We start from the raw sequence: 14,764 nt of genomic DNA, 5'->3' as shown, positions 1-14,764 counted from the left end.
CAGACTAAATACATGGCACCGGCTTCCCAATGTACAGACTAAATACATGGCACCGGCTTCCAATGTACAGACTAAATACATGGCACCGGCTTCCCAATGTACAGACTAAATACATGGCACCGGCTTCCCAATGTACAGACTAAATACATGGCACCGGCTTCCCAATGTACAGACTAAATACATGGCACCGGCTTCCCAACTTACAGACTAAATACATGGCACCGGCTTCCCAATGTACAGACTAAATACATGGCACCGGCTTCCCAATGTACAGACTAAATACATGGCACCGGCTTCCCAATGTACAGACTAAATACATGGCACCGGCTTCCCAATGTACAGACTAAATACATGGCACCGGCTTCCCAATGTACAGACTAAATACATGGCACCGGCTTCCCAATGTACAGACTAAATACATGGCACCGGCTTCCCAATGTACAGACTAAATACATGGCACCGGCTTCCCAATTTACAGACTAAATACATGGCACCGGCTTCCCAATGTACAGATTAAATACATGGCACCGGCTTCCCAATGTACAGACTAAATACATGGCACCGGCTTCCCAATGTACAGACTAAATACATGGCACCGGCTTCCCAATGTACAGACTAAATACATGGCACCGGCTTCCCAATGTACAGACTAAATACATGGCACCGGCTTCCCAATGTACAGACAAAATACATGGCACCGGCTTCCCACTGTACAGACTAAATACATGGCACCGGCTTCCCAATGTACAGACTAAATACATGCACCGGCTTCCCAATGTACAGACTAAATACATGGCTCCGGCTTCCCAATGTACAGACTAAATACATGGCACCGGCTTCCCAATGTAAAGACTAAATACATGGCACCGGCTTCCCAATGTTCAGACTAAATACATGGCACCAGCTTCCCAATGTACAGACTAAATACATGGCACCGGCTTCCCAATGTACAGACTAAATACATGGCACCGGCTACCCAATGTACAGACTTAATACATGGTACCGGCTTCCCAAAGTACAGACTAAATACATGGCACCGGCTTTTTAATGTACAGACTAAATACATGGCCCCGGCTTCCCAATGTACAGACTAAATACATGGCACCGGCTTCCCAATGTACAGACTAAATACATGGCACCGGATTCCCAATGTACAGACTAAATAAATGGTCCCGGCTTCCCAATGTACAGACTAATACATGGCACCGGCTTCCCAATGTACAGACTAAATACATGGCACCGGCTTCCCAATGTACAGACTAAATACATGGCACCGGCTTCCCAATGTACAGACTAAATACATGGCACCGGCTTCCCAATGTACAGACTAAATACATGGCACCGGCTTCCCAATGTACAGACTAAATACATGGCACCGGCTTCCCAATGTACAGACTAAATACATGGCACCGGCTTCCCAATGTACAGACTAAATACATGGCACCGGCTTCCCAATGTACAGACTAAATACATGGCACCGGCTTCCCAATGTACAGACTAAATACATGGCACCGGCTTCCCAATGTACAGACTAAATACATGGCACCGGCTTCCCAATGTACAGACTAAATACATGGCACCGGCTTCCCAATGTACAGACTAAATACATGGCACCGGCTTCCCAATGTACAGACTAAATACATGGCACCGGCTTCCCAATGTACAGACTAAATACATGGCACCGGCTTCCCAATGTACAGACTAAATACATGGCACCGGCTTCCCAATGTACAGACTAAATACATGGCACCGGCTTCCCAATGTACAGACTAAATACATGGCACCGGCTTCCCAATGTACAGACTAAATACATGGCACCGGCTTCCCAATGTACAGACTAAATACATGGCACCGGCTTCCCAATGTACAGACTAAATACATGGCACCGGCTTCCCAATGTACAGACTAAATACATGGCACCGGCTTCCCAATGTACAGACTAAATACATGGCACCGGCTTCCCAATGTACAGACTAAATACATGGCACCGGCTTCCCAAATGTACAGACTAAATACATGGCACCGGCTTCCCAATGTACAGACTAAATACATGGCACCGGCTTCCCAATGTACAGACTAAATACATGGCACCGGCTTCCCAATGTACAGACTAAATACATGGCACCGGCTTCCCAATGTACAGACTAAATACATGGCACCGGCTTCCCAATGTACAGACTAAATACATGGCACCGGCTTCCCAATGTACAGACTAAATACATGGCACCGGCTTCCCAATGTACAGACTAAATACATGGCACCGGCTTCCCAATGTACAGACTAAATACATGGCACCGTCTTCCCAATGTACAGACTAAATACATGGCACCGGCTTCCCAATGTACAGACTAAATACATGGCACCGGCTTCCCAATGTACAGACTAAATACATGGCACCGGCTTCCCAATGTACAGACTAAATACATGGCACCGGCTTCCCAATGTACAGACTAAATACATGGCACCGGCTTCCCAATGTACAGACTAAATACATGGCACCGGCTTCCCAATGTACAGACTAAATACATGGCACCGGCTTCCCAATGTACAGACTAAATACATGGCACCGGCTTCCCAATGTACAGACTAAATACATGGCACCGGCTTCCCAATGTACAGACTAAATACATGGCACCGGCTTCCCAATGTACAGACTAAATACATGGCACCGGCTTCCCAATGTACAGACTAAATACATGGCACCGGCTTCCCAATGTACAGACTAAATACATGGCACCGGCTTCCCAATGTACAGACTAAATACATGGCACCGGCTTCCCAATGTACAGACTAAATACATGGCACCGGCTTCCCAATGTACAGACTAAATACATGGCACCGGCTTCCCAATGTACAGACTAAATACATGGCACCGGCTTCCCAATGTACAGACTAAATACATGGCACCGGCTTCCCAATGTACAGACTAAATACATGGCACCGGCTTCCCAATGTACAGACTAAATACATGGCACCGGCTTCCCAATGTACAGACTAAATACATGGCACCGGCTTCCCAATGTACAGACTAAATACATGGCACCGGCTTCCCAATGTACAGACTAAATACATGGCACCGGCTTCCCAATGTACAGACTAAATACATGGCACCGGCTTCCCAATGTACAGACTAAATACATGGCACCGGCTTCCCAATGTACAGACTAAATACATGGCACCGGCTTCCCAATGTACAGACTAAATACATGGCACCGGCTTCCCAATGTACAGACTAAATACATGGCACCGGCTTCCCAATGTACAGACTAAATACATGGCACCGGCTTCCCAATGTACAGACTAAATACATGGCACCGGCTTCCCAATGTACAGACTAAATACATGGCACCGGCTTCCCAATGTACAGACTAAATACATGGCACCGGCTTCCCAATGTACAGACTAAATACATGGCACCGGCTTCCCAATGTACAGACTAAATACATGGCACCGGCTTCCCAATGTACAGACTAAATACATGGCACCGGCTTCCCAATGTACAGACTAAATACATGGCACCGGCTTCCCAATGTACAGACTAAATACATGGCACCGGCTTCCCAATGTACAGACTAAATACATGGCACCGGCTTCCCAATGTACAGACTAAATACATGGCACCGGCTTCCCAATGTACAGACTAAATACATGGCACCGGCTTCCCAATGTACAGACTAAATACATGGCACCGGCTTCCCAATGTACAGACTAAATACATGGCACCGGCTTCCCAATGTACAGACTAAATACATGGCACCGGCTTCCCAATGTACAGACTAAATACATGGCACCGGCTTCCCAATGTACAGACTAAATACATGGCACCGGCTTCCCAATGTACAGACTAAATACATGGCACCGGCTTCCCAATGTACAGACTAAATACATGGCACCGGCTTCCCAATGTACAGACTAAATACATGGCACCGGCTTCCCAATGTACAGACTAAATACATGGCACCGGCTTCCCAATGTACAGACTAAATACATGGCACCGGCTTCCCAATGTACAGACTAAATACATGGCACCGGCTTCCCAATGTACAGACTAAATACATGGCACCGGCTTCCCAATGTACAGACTAAATACATGGCACCGGCTTCCCAATGTACAGACTAAATACATGGCACCGGCTTCCCAATGTACAGACTAAATACATGGCACCGGCTTCCCAATGTACAGACTAAATACATGGCACCGGCTTCCCAATGTACAGACTAAATACATGGCACCGGCTTCCCAATGTACAGACTAAATACATGGCACCGGCTTCCCAATGTACAGACTAAATACATGGCACCGGCTTCCCAATGTACAGACTAAATACATGGCACCGGCTTCCCAATGTACAGACTAAATACATGGCACCGGCTTCCCAATGTACAGACTAAATACATGGCACCGGCTTCCCAATGTACAGACTAAATACATGGCACCGGCTTCCCAATGTACAGACTAAATACATGGCACCGGCTTCCCAATGTACAGACTAAATACATGGCACCGGCTTCCCAATGTACAGACTAAATACATGGCACCGGCTTCCCAATGTACAGACTAAATACATGGCACCGGCTTCCCAATGTACAGACTAAATACATGGCACCGGCTTCCCAATGTACAGACTAAATACATGGCACCGGCTTCCCAATGTACAGACTAAATACATGGCACCGGCTTCCCAATGTACAGACTAAATACATGGCACCGGCTTCCCAATGTACAGACTAAATACATGGCACCGGCTTCCCAATGTACAGACTAAATACATGGCACCGGCTTCCCAATGTACAGACTAAATACATGGCACCGGCTTCCCAATGTACAGACTAAATACATGGCACCGGCTTCCCAATGTACAGACTAAATACATGGCACCGGCTTCCCAATGTACAGACTAAATACATGGCACCGGCTTCCCAATGTACAGACTAAATACATGGCACCGGCTTCCCAATGTACAGACTAAATACATGGCACCGGCTTCCCAATGTACAGACTAAATACATGGCACCGGCTTCCCAATGTACAGACTAAATACATGGCACCGGCTTCCCAATGTACAGACTAAATACATGGCACCGGCTTCCCAATGTACAGACTAAATACATGGCACCGGCTTCCCAATGTACAGACTAAATACATGGCACCGGCTTCCCAATGTACAGACTAAATACATGGCACCGGCTTCCCAATGTACAGACTAAATACATGGCACCGGCTTCCCAATGTACAGACTAAATACATGGCACCGGCTTCCCAATGTACAGACTAAATACATGGCACCGGCTTCCCAATGTACAGACTAAATACATGGCACCGGCTTCCCAATGTACAGACTAAATACATGGCACCGGCTTCCCAATGTACAGACTAAATACATGGCACCGGCTTCCCAATGTACAGACTAAATACATGGCACCGGCTTCCCAATGTACAGACTAAATACATGGCACCGGCTTCCCAATGTACAGACTAAATACATGGCACCGGCTTCCCAATGTACAGACTAAATACATGGCACCGGCTTCCCAATGTACAGACTAAATACATGGCACCGGCTTCCCAATGTACAGACTAAATACATGGCACCGGCTTCCCAATGTACAGACTAAATACATGGCACCGGCTTCCCAATGTACAGACTAAATACATGGCACCGGCTTCCCAATGTACAGACTAAATACATGGCACCGGCTTCCCAATGTACAGACTAAATACATGGCACCGGCTTCCCAATGTACAGACTAAATACATGGCACCGGCTTCCCAATGTACAGACTAAATACATGGCACCGGCTTCCCAATGTACAGACTAAATACATGGCACCGGCTTCCCAATGTACAGACTAAATACATGGCACCGGCTTCCCAATGTACAGACTAAATACATGGCACCGGCTTCCCAATGTACAGACTAAATACATGGCACCGGCTTCCCAATGTACAGACTAAATACATGGCACCGGCTTCCCAATGTACAGACTAAATACATGGCACCGGCTTCCCAATGTACAGACTAAATACATGGCACCGGCTTCCCAATGTACAGACTAAATACATGGCACCGGCTTCCCAATGTACAGACTAAATACATGGCACCGGCTTCCCAATGTACAGACTAAATACATGGCACCGGCTTCCCAATGTACAGACTAAATACATGGCACCGGCTTCCCAATGTACAGACTAAATACATGGCACCGGCTTCCCAATGTACAGACTAAATACATGGCACCGGCTTCCCAATGTACAGACTAAATACATGGCACCGGCTTCCCAATGTACAGACTAAATACATGGCACCGGCTTCCCAATGTACAGACTAAATACATGGCACCGGCTTCCCAATGTACAGACTAAATACATGGCACCGGCTTCCCAATGTACAGACTAAATACATGGCACCGGCTTCCCAATGTACAGACTAAATACATGGCACCGGCTTCCCAATGTACAGACTAAATACATGGCACCGGCTTCCCAATGTACAGACTAAATACATGGCACCGGCTTCCCAATGTACAGACTAAATACATGGCACCGGCTTCCCAATGTACAGACTAAATACATGGCACCGGCTTCCCAATGTACAGACTAAATACATGGCACCGGCTTCCCAATGTACAGACTAAATACATGGCACCGGCTTCCCAATGTACAGACTAAATACATGGCACCGGCTTCCCAATGTACAGACTAAATACATGGCACCGGCTTCCCAATGTACAGACTAAATACATGGCACCGGCTTCCCAATGTACAGACTAAATACATGGCACCGGCTTCCCAATGTACAGACTAAATACATGGCACCGGCTTCCCAATGTACAGACTAAATACATGGCACCGGCTTCCCAATGTACAGACTAAATACATGGCACCGGCTTCCCAATGTACAGACTAAATACATGGCACCGGCTTCCCAATGTACAGACTAAATACATGGCACCGGCTTCCCAATGTACAGACTAAATACATGGCACCGGCTTCCCAATGTACAGACTAAATACATGGCACCGGCTTCCCAATGTACAGACTAAATACATGGCACCGGCTTCCCAATGTACAGACTAAATACATGGCACCGGCTTCCCAATGTACAGACTAAATACATGGCACCGGCTTCCCAATGTACAGACTAAATACATGGCACCGGCTTCCCAATGTACAGACTAAATACATGGCACCGGCTTCCCAATGTACAGACTAAATACATGGCACCGGCTTCCCAATGTACAGACTAAATACATGGCACCGGCTTCCCAATGTACAGACTAAATACATGGCACCGGCTTCCCAATGTACAGACTAAATACATGGCACCGGCTTCCCAATGTACAGACTAAATACATGGCACCGGCTTCCCAATGTACAGACTAAATACATGGCACCGGCTTCCCAATGTACAGACTAAATACATGGCACCGGCTTCCCAATGTACAGACTAAATACATGGCACCGGCTTCCCAATGTACAGACTAAATACATGGCACCGGCTTCCCAATGTACAGACTAAATACATGGCACCGGCTTCCCAATGTACAGACTAAATACATGGCACCGGCTTCCCAATGTACAGACTAAATACATGGCACCGGCTTCCCAATGTACAGACTAAATACATGGCACCGGCTTCCCAATGTACAGACTAAATACATGGCACCGGCTTCCCAATGTACAGACTAAATACATGGCACCGGCTTCCCAATGTACAGACTAAATACATGGCACCGGCTTCCCAATGTACAGACTAAATACATGGCACCGGCTTCCCAATGTACAGACTAAATACATGGCACCGGCTTCCCAATGTACAGACTAAATACATGGCACCGGCTTCCCAATGTACAGACTAAATACATGGCACCGGCTTCCCAATGTACAGACTAAATACATGGCACCGGCATCCCAATGTACAAACTAAATACATGGCACGGCTTCCCAATGTACAGACTAAATACATGGCACCGGCTTCCCAATGTACAGACTAAATACATGGCACCGGCTTCCCAATGTACAGACTAAATACATGTCACCGGCTTTCCAATGTACAGACTAAATACATGGCACCGGCTTCCCAATGTACAGACTAAATACATGGCACCGTCTTCCCAATGTACAGACTAAATACATGGCACCGGCTTCCCAACGTACAGACTAAATACATGGCCCCGGCTTCCCAACGTACAGACTAAATACATGGCACCGGCTTCCCAATGTACAGACTAAATACATGGCACCGGCTTCCCAATGTACAGACTAAATACATGGCGCCGGCTTCCCAATGTACAGACTAAATACATGGCACCGGCATTCCAATATACAGACTAAATACATGGCACCGGCTTCCCATTGTACAGACTAAATACATGGCACCGGCTTCCCAATGTACAGACTCAATACATGTCACCGGCTTTCCAATGTACAGACTAAATACATGGCACCGGCTTCCCAATGTACAGCCTAAATACATGGCACCGGCTTCCCAATGTACAGACTAAATACATGGCACCGGCTTCCCAATGTACAGACTAAATACATGGCACCGGCTTCCCAATGTACAGACTAAATACATGGCACCGGCTTCCCAATGTACAGACTAAATACATGGCACCGGCTTCCCAATGTACAGACTAAATACATGGCACCGGCTTCCCAATGTACAGACTAAATACATGGCACCGGCTTCCCAATGTACAGACTAAATACATGGCACCGGCTTCCCAATGTACAGACTAAATACATGGCACCGGCTTCCCAATGTACAGACTAAATACATGGCACCGGCTTCCCAATGTACAGACTAAATACATGGCACCGGCTTCCCAATGTACAGACTAAATACATGGCACCGGCTTCCCAATGTACAGACTAAATACATGGCACCGGCTTCCCAATGTACAGACTAAATACATGGCACCGGCTTCCCAATGTACAGACTAAATACATGGCACCGGCTTCCCAATGTACAGACTAAATACATGGCACCGGCTTCCCAATGTACAGACTAAATACATGGCACCGGCTTCCCAATGTACAGACTAAATACATGGCACCGGCTTCCCAATGTACAGACTAAATACATGGCACCGGCTTCCCAATGTACAGACTAAATACATGGCACCGGCTTCCCAATGTACAGACTAAATACATGGCACCGGCTTCCCAATGTACAGACTAAATACATGGCACCGGCTTCCCAATGTACAGACTAAATACATGGCACCGGCTTCCCAATGTACAGACTAAATACATGGCACCGGCTTCCCAATGTACAGACTAAATACATGGCACCGGCTTCCCAATGTACAGACTAAATACATGGCACCGGCTTCCCAATGTACAGACTAAATACATGGCACCGGCTTCCCAATGTACAGACTAAATACATGGCACCGGCTTCCCAATGTACAGACTAAATACATGGCACCGGCTTCCCAATGTACAGACTAAATACATGGCACCGGCTTCCCAATGTACAGACTAAATACATGGCACCGGCTTCCCAATGTACAGACTAAATACATGGCACCGGCTTCCCAATGTACAGACTAAATACATGGCACCGGCTTCCCAATGTACAGACTAAATACATGGCACCGGCTTCCCAATGTACAGACTAAATACATGGCACCGGCTTCCCAATGTACAGACTAAATACATGGCACCGGCTTCCCAATGTACAGACTAAATACATGGCACCGGCTTCCCAATGTACAGACTAAATACATGGCACCGGCTTCCCAATGTACAGACTAAATACATGGCACCGGCTTCCCAATGTACAGACTAAATACATGGCACCGGCTTCCCAATGTACAGACTAAATACATGGCACCGGCTTCCCAATGTACAGACTAAATACATGGCACCGGCTTCCCAATGTACAGACTAAATACATGGCACCGGCTTCCCAATGTACAGACTAAATACATGGCACCGGCTTCCCAATGTACAGACTAAATACATGGCACCGGCTTCCCAATGTACAGACTAAATACATGGCACCGGCTTCCCAATGTACAGACTAAATACATGGCACCGGCTTCCCAATGTACAGACTAAATACATGGCACCGGCTTCCCAATGTACAGACTAAATACATGGCACCGGCTTCCCAATGTACAGACTAAATACATGGCACCGGCTTCCCAATGTACAGACTAAATACATGGCACCGGCTTCCCAATGTACAGACTAAATACATGGCACCGGCTTCCCAATGTACAGACTAAATACATGGCACCGGCTTCCCAATGTACAGACTAAATACATGGCACCGGCTTCCCAATGTACAGACTAAATACATGGCACCGGCTTCCCAATGTACAGACTAAATACATGGCACCGGCTTCCCAATGTACAGACTAAATACATGGCACCGGCTTCCCAATGTACAGACTAAATACATGGCACCGGCTTCCCAATGTACAGACTAAATACATGGCACCGGCTTCCCAATGTACAGACTAAATACATGGCACCGGCTTCCCAATGTACAGACTAAATACATGGCACCGGCTTCCCAATGTACAGACTAAATACATGGCACCGGCTTCCCAATGTACAGACTAAATACATGGCACCGGCTTCCCAATGTACAGACTAAATACATGGCACCGGCTTCCCAATGTACAGACTAAATACATGGCACCGGCTTCCCAATGTACAGACTAAATACATGGCACCGGCTTCCCAATGTACAGACTAAATACATGGCACCGGCTTCCCAATGTACAGACTAAATACATGGCACCGGCTTCCCAATGTACAGACTAAATACATGGCACCGGCTTCCCAATGTACAGACTAAATACATGGCACCGGCTTCCCAATGTACAGACTAAATACATGGCACCGGCTTCCCAATGTACAGACTAAATACATGGCACCGGCTTCCCAATGTACAGACTAAATACATGGCACCGGCTTCCCAATGTACAGACTAAATACATGGCACCGGCTTCCCAATGTACAGACTAAATACATGGCACCGGCTTCCCAATGTACAGACTAAATACATGGCACCGGCTTCCCAATGTACAGACTAAATACATGGCACCGGCTTCCCAATGTACAGACTAAATACATGGCACCGGCTTCCCAATGTACAGACTAAATACATGGCACCGGCTTCCCAATGTACAGACTAAATACATGGCACCGGCTTCCCAATGTACAGACTAAATACATGGCACCGGCTTCCCAATGTACAGACTAAATACATGGCACCGGCTTCCCAATGTACAGACTAAATACATGGCACCGGCTTCCCAATGTACAGACTAAATACATGGCACCGGCTTCCCAATGTACAGACTAAATACATGGCACCGGCTTCCCAATGTACAGACTAAATACATGGCACCGGCTTCCCAATGTACAGACTAAATACATGGCACCGGCTTCCCAATGTACAGACTAAATACATGGCACCGGCTTCCCAATGTACAGACTAAATACATGGCACCGGCTTCCCAATGTACAGACTAAATACATGGCACCGGCTTCCCAATGTACAGACTAAATACATGGCACCGGCTTCCCAATGTACAGACTAAATACATGGCACCGGCTTCCCAATGTACAGACTAAATACATGGCACCGGCTTCCCAATGTACAGACTAAATACATGGCACCGGCTTCCCAATGTACAGACTAAATACATGGCACCGGCTTCCCAATGTACAGACTAAATACATGGCACCGGCTTCCCAATGTACAGACTAAATACATGGCACCGGCTTCCCAATGTACAGACTAAATACATGGCACCGGCTTCCCAATGTACAGACTAAATACATGGCACCGGCTTCCCAATGTACAGACTAAATACATGGCACCGGCTTCCCAATGTACAGACTAAATACATGGCACCGGCTTCCCAATGTACAGACTAAATACATGGCACCGGCTTCCCAATGTACAGACTAAATACATGGCACCGGCTTCCCAATGTACAGACTAAATACATGGCACCGGCTTCCCAATGTACAGACTAAATACATGGCACCGGCTTCCCAATGTACAGACTAAATACATGGCACCGGCTTCCCAATGTACAGACTAAATACATGGCACCGGCTTCCCAATGTACAGACTAAATACATGGCACCGGCTTCCCAATGTACAGACTAAATACATGGCACCGGCTTCCCAATGTACAGACTAAATACATGGCACCGGCTTCCCAATGTACAGACTAAATACATGGCACCGGCTTCCCAATGTACAGACTAAATACATGGCACCGGCTTCCCAATGTACAGACTAAATACATGGCACCGGCTTCCCAATGTACAGACTAAATACATGGCACCGGCTTCCCAATGTACAGACTAAATACATGGCACCGGCTTCCCAATGTACAGACTAAATACATGGCACCGGCTTCCCAATGTACAGACTAAATACATGGCACCGGCTTCCCAATGTACAGACTAAATACATGGCACCGGCTTCCCAATGTACAGACTAAATACATGGCACCGGCTTCCCAATGTACAGACTAAATACATGGCACCGGCTTCCCAATGTACAGACTAAATACATGGCACCGGCTTCCCAATGTACAGACTAAATACATGGCACCGGCTTCCCAATGTACAGACTAAATACATGGCACCGGCTTCCCAATGTACAGACTAAATACATGGCACCGGCTTCCCAATGTACAGACTAAATACATGGCACCGGCTTCCCAATGTACAGACTAAATACATGGCACCGGCTTCCCAATGTACAGACTAAATACATGGCACCGGCTTCCCAATGTACAGACTAAATACATGGCACCGGCTTCCCAATGTACAGACTAAATACATGGCACCGGCTTCCCAATGTACAGACTAAATACATGGCACCGGCTTCCCAATGTACAGACTAAATACATGGCACCGGCTTCCCAATGTACAGACTAAATACATGGCACCGGCTTCCCAATGTACAGACTAAATACATGGCACCGGCTTCCCAATGTACAGACTAAATACATGGCACCGGCTTCCCAATGTACAGACTAAATACATGGCACCGGCTTCCCAATGTACAGACTAAATACATGGCACCGGCTTCCCAATGTACAGACTCAATACATGGCACCGGCTTCCCAATGTACAGACTAAATACATGGCACCGGCTTCCCAATGTACAGACTAAATACATGGCACCGGCTTCCAATGTACAGACTAAATACATGGCACCGGCTTCCCAATGTACAGACTAAATACATGGCACCGGCTTCCCAATGTACAGACTAAATACATGGCACCGGCTTCCCAATGTACAGACTAAATACATGGCACCGGCTTCCCAATGTACAGACTAAATACATGGCACCGGCTTCCCAATGTACAGACTAAATACATGGCACCGGCTTCCCAATGTACAGACTAAATACATGGCACCGGCTTCCCAATGTACAGACTAAATACATGGCACCGGCTTCCCAATGTACAGACTAAATACATGGCACCGGCTTCCCAATGTACAGACTAAATACATGGCACCGGCTTCCCAATGTACAGACTAAATACATGGCACCGGCTTCCCAATGTACAGACTAAATACATGGCACCGGCTTCCCAATGTACAGACTAAATACATGGCACCGGCTTCCCAATGTACAGACTAAATACATGGCACCGGCTTCCCAATGTACAGACTAAATACATGGCACCGGCTTCCCAATGTACAGACTAAATACATGGCACCGGCTTCCCAATGTACAGACTAAATACATGGCACCGGCTTCCCAATGTACAGACTAAATACATGGCACCGGCTTCCCAATGTACAGACTAAATACATGGCACCGGCTTCCCAATGTACAGACTAAATACATGGCACCGGCTTCCCAATGTACAGACTAAATACATGGCACCGGCTTCCCAATGTACAGACTAAATACATGGCACCGGCTTCCCAATGTACAGACTAAATACATGGCACCGGCTTCCCAATGTACAGACTAAATACATGGCACCGGCTTCCCAATGTACAGACTAAATACATGGCACCGGCTTCCCAATGTACAGACTAAATACATGGCACCGGCTTCCCAATGTACAGACTAAATACATGGCACCGGCTTCCCAATGTACAGACTAAATACATGGCACCGGCTTCCCAATGTACAGACTAAATACATGGCACCGGCTTCCCAATGTACAGACTAAATACATGGCACCGGCTTCCCAATGTACAGACTAAATACATGGCACCGGCTTCCCAATGTACAGACTAAATACATGGCACCGGCTTCCCAATGTACAGACTAAATACATGGCACCGGCTTCCCAATGTACAGACTAAATACATGGCACCGGCTTCCCAATGTACAGACTAAATACATGGCACCGGCTTCCCAATGTACAGACTAAATACATGGCACCGGCTTCCCAATGTACAGACTAAATACATGGCACCGGCTTCCCAATGTACAGACTAAATACATGGCACCGGCTTCCCAATGTACAGACTAAATACATGGCACCGGCTTCCCAATGTACAGACTAAATACATGGCACCGGCTTCCCAATGTACAGACTAAATACATGGCACCGGCTTCCCAATGTACAGACTAAATACATGGCACCGGCTTCCCAATGTACAGACTAAATACATGGCACCGGCTTCCCAATGTACAGACTAAATACATGGCACCGGCTTCCCAATGTACAGACTAAATACATGGCACCGGCTTCCCAATGTACAGACTAAATACATGGCACCGGCTTCCCAATGTACAGACTAAATAC

This window comes from Carcharodon carcharias (genome assembly GCF_017639515.1).
Source record: "Carcharodon carcharias isolate sCarCar2 chromosome 29 unlocalized genomic scaffold, sCarCar2.pri SUPER_29_unloc_8, whole genome shotgun sequence".
Lineage (NCBI taxonomy): Eukaryota > Metazoa > Chordata > Chondrichthyes > Lamniformes > Lamnidae > Carcharodon > Carcharodon carcharias.
The sequence above is the reverse complement of the archived record's forward strand: the minus strand, read 5'-3'. Positions refer to the sequence as shown.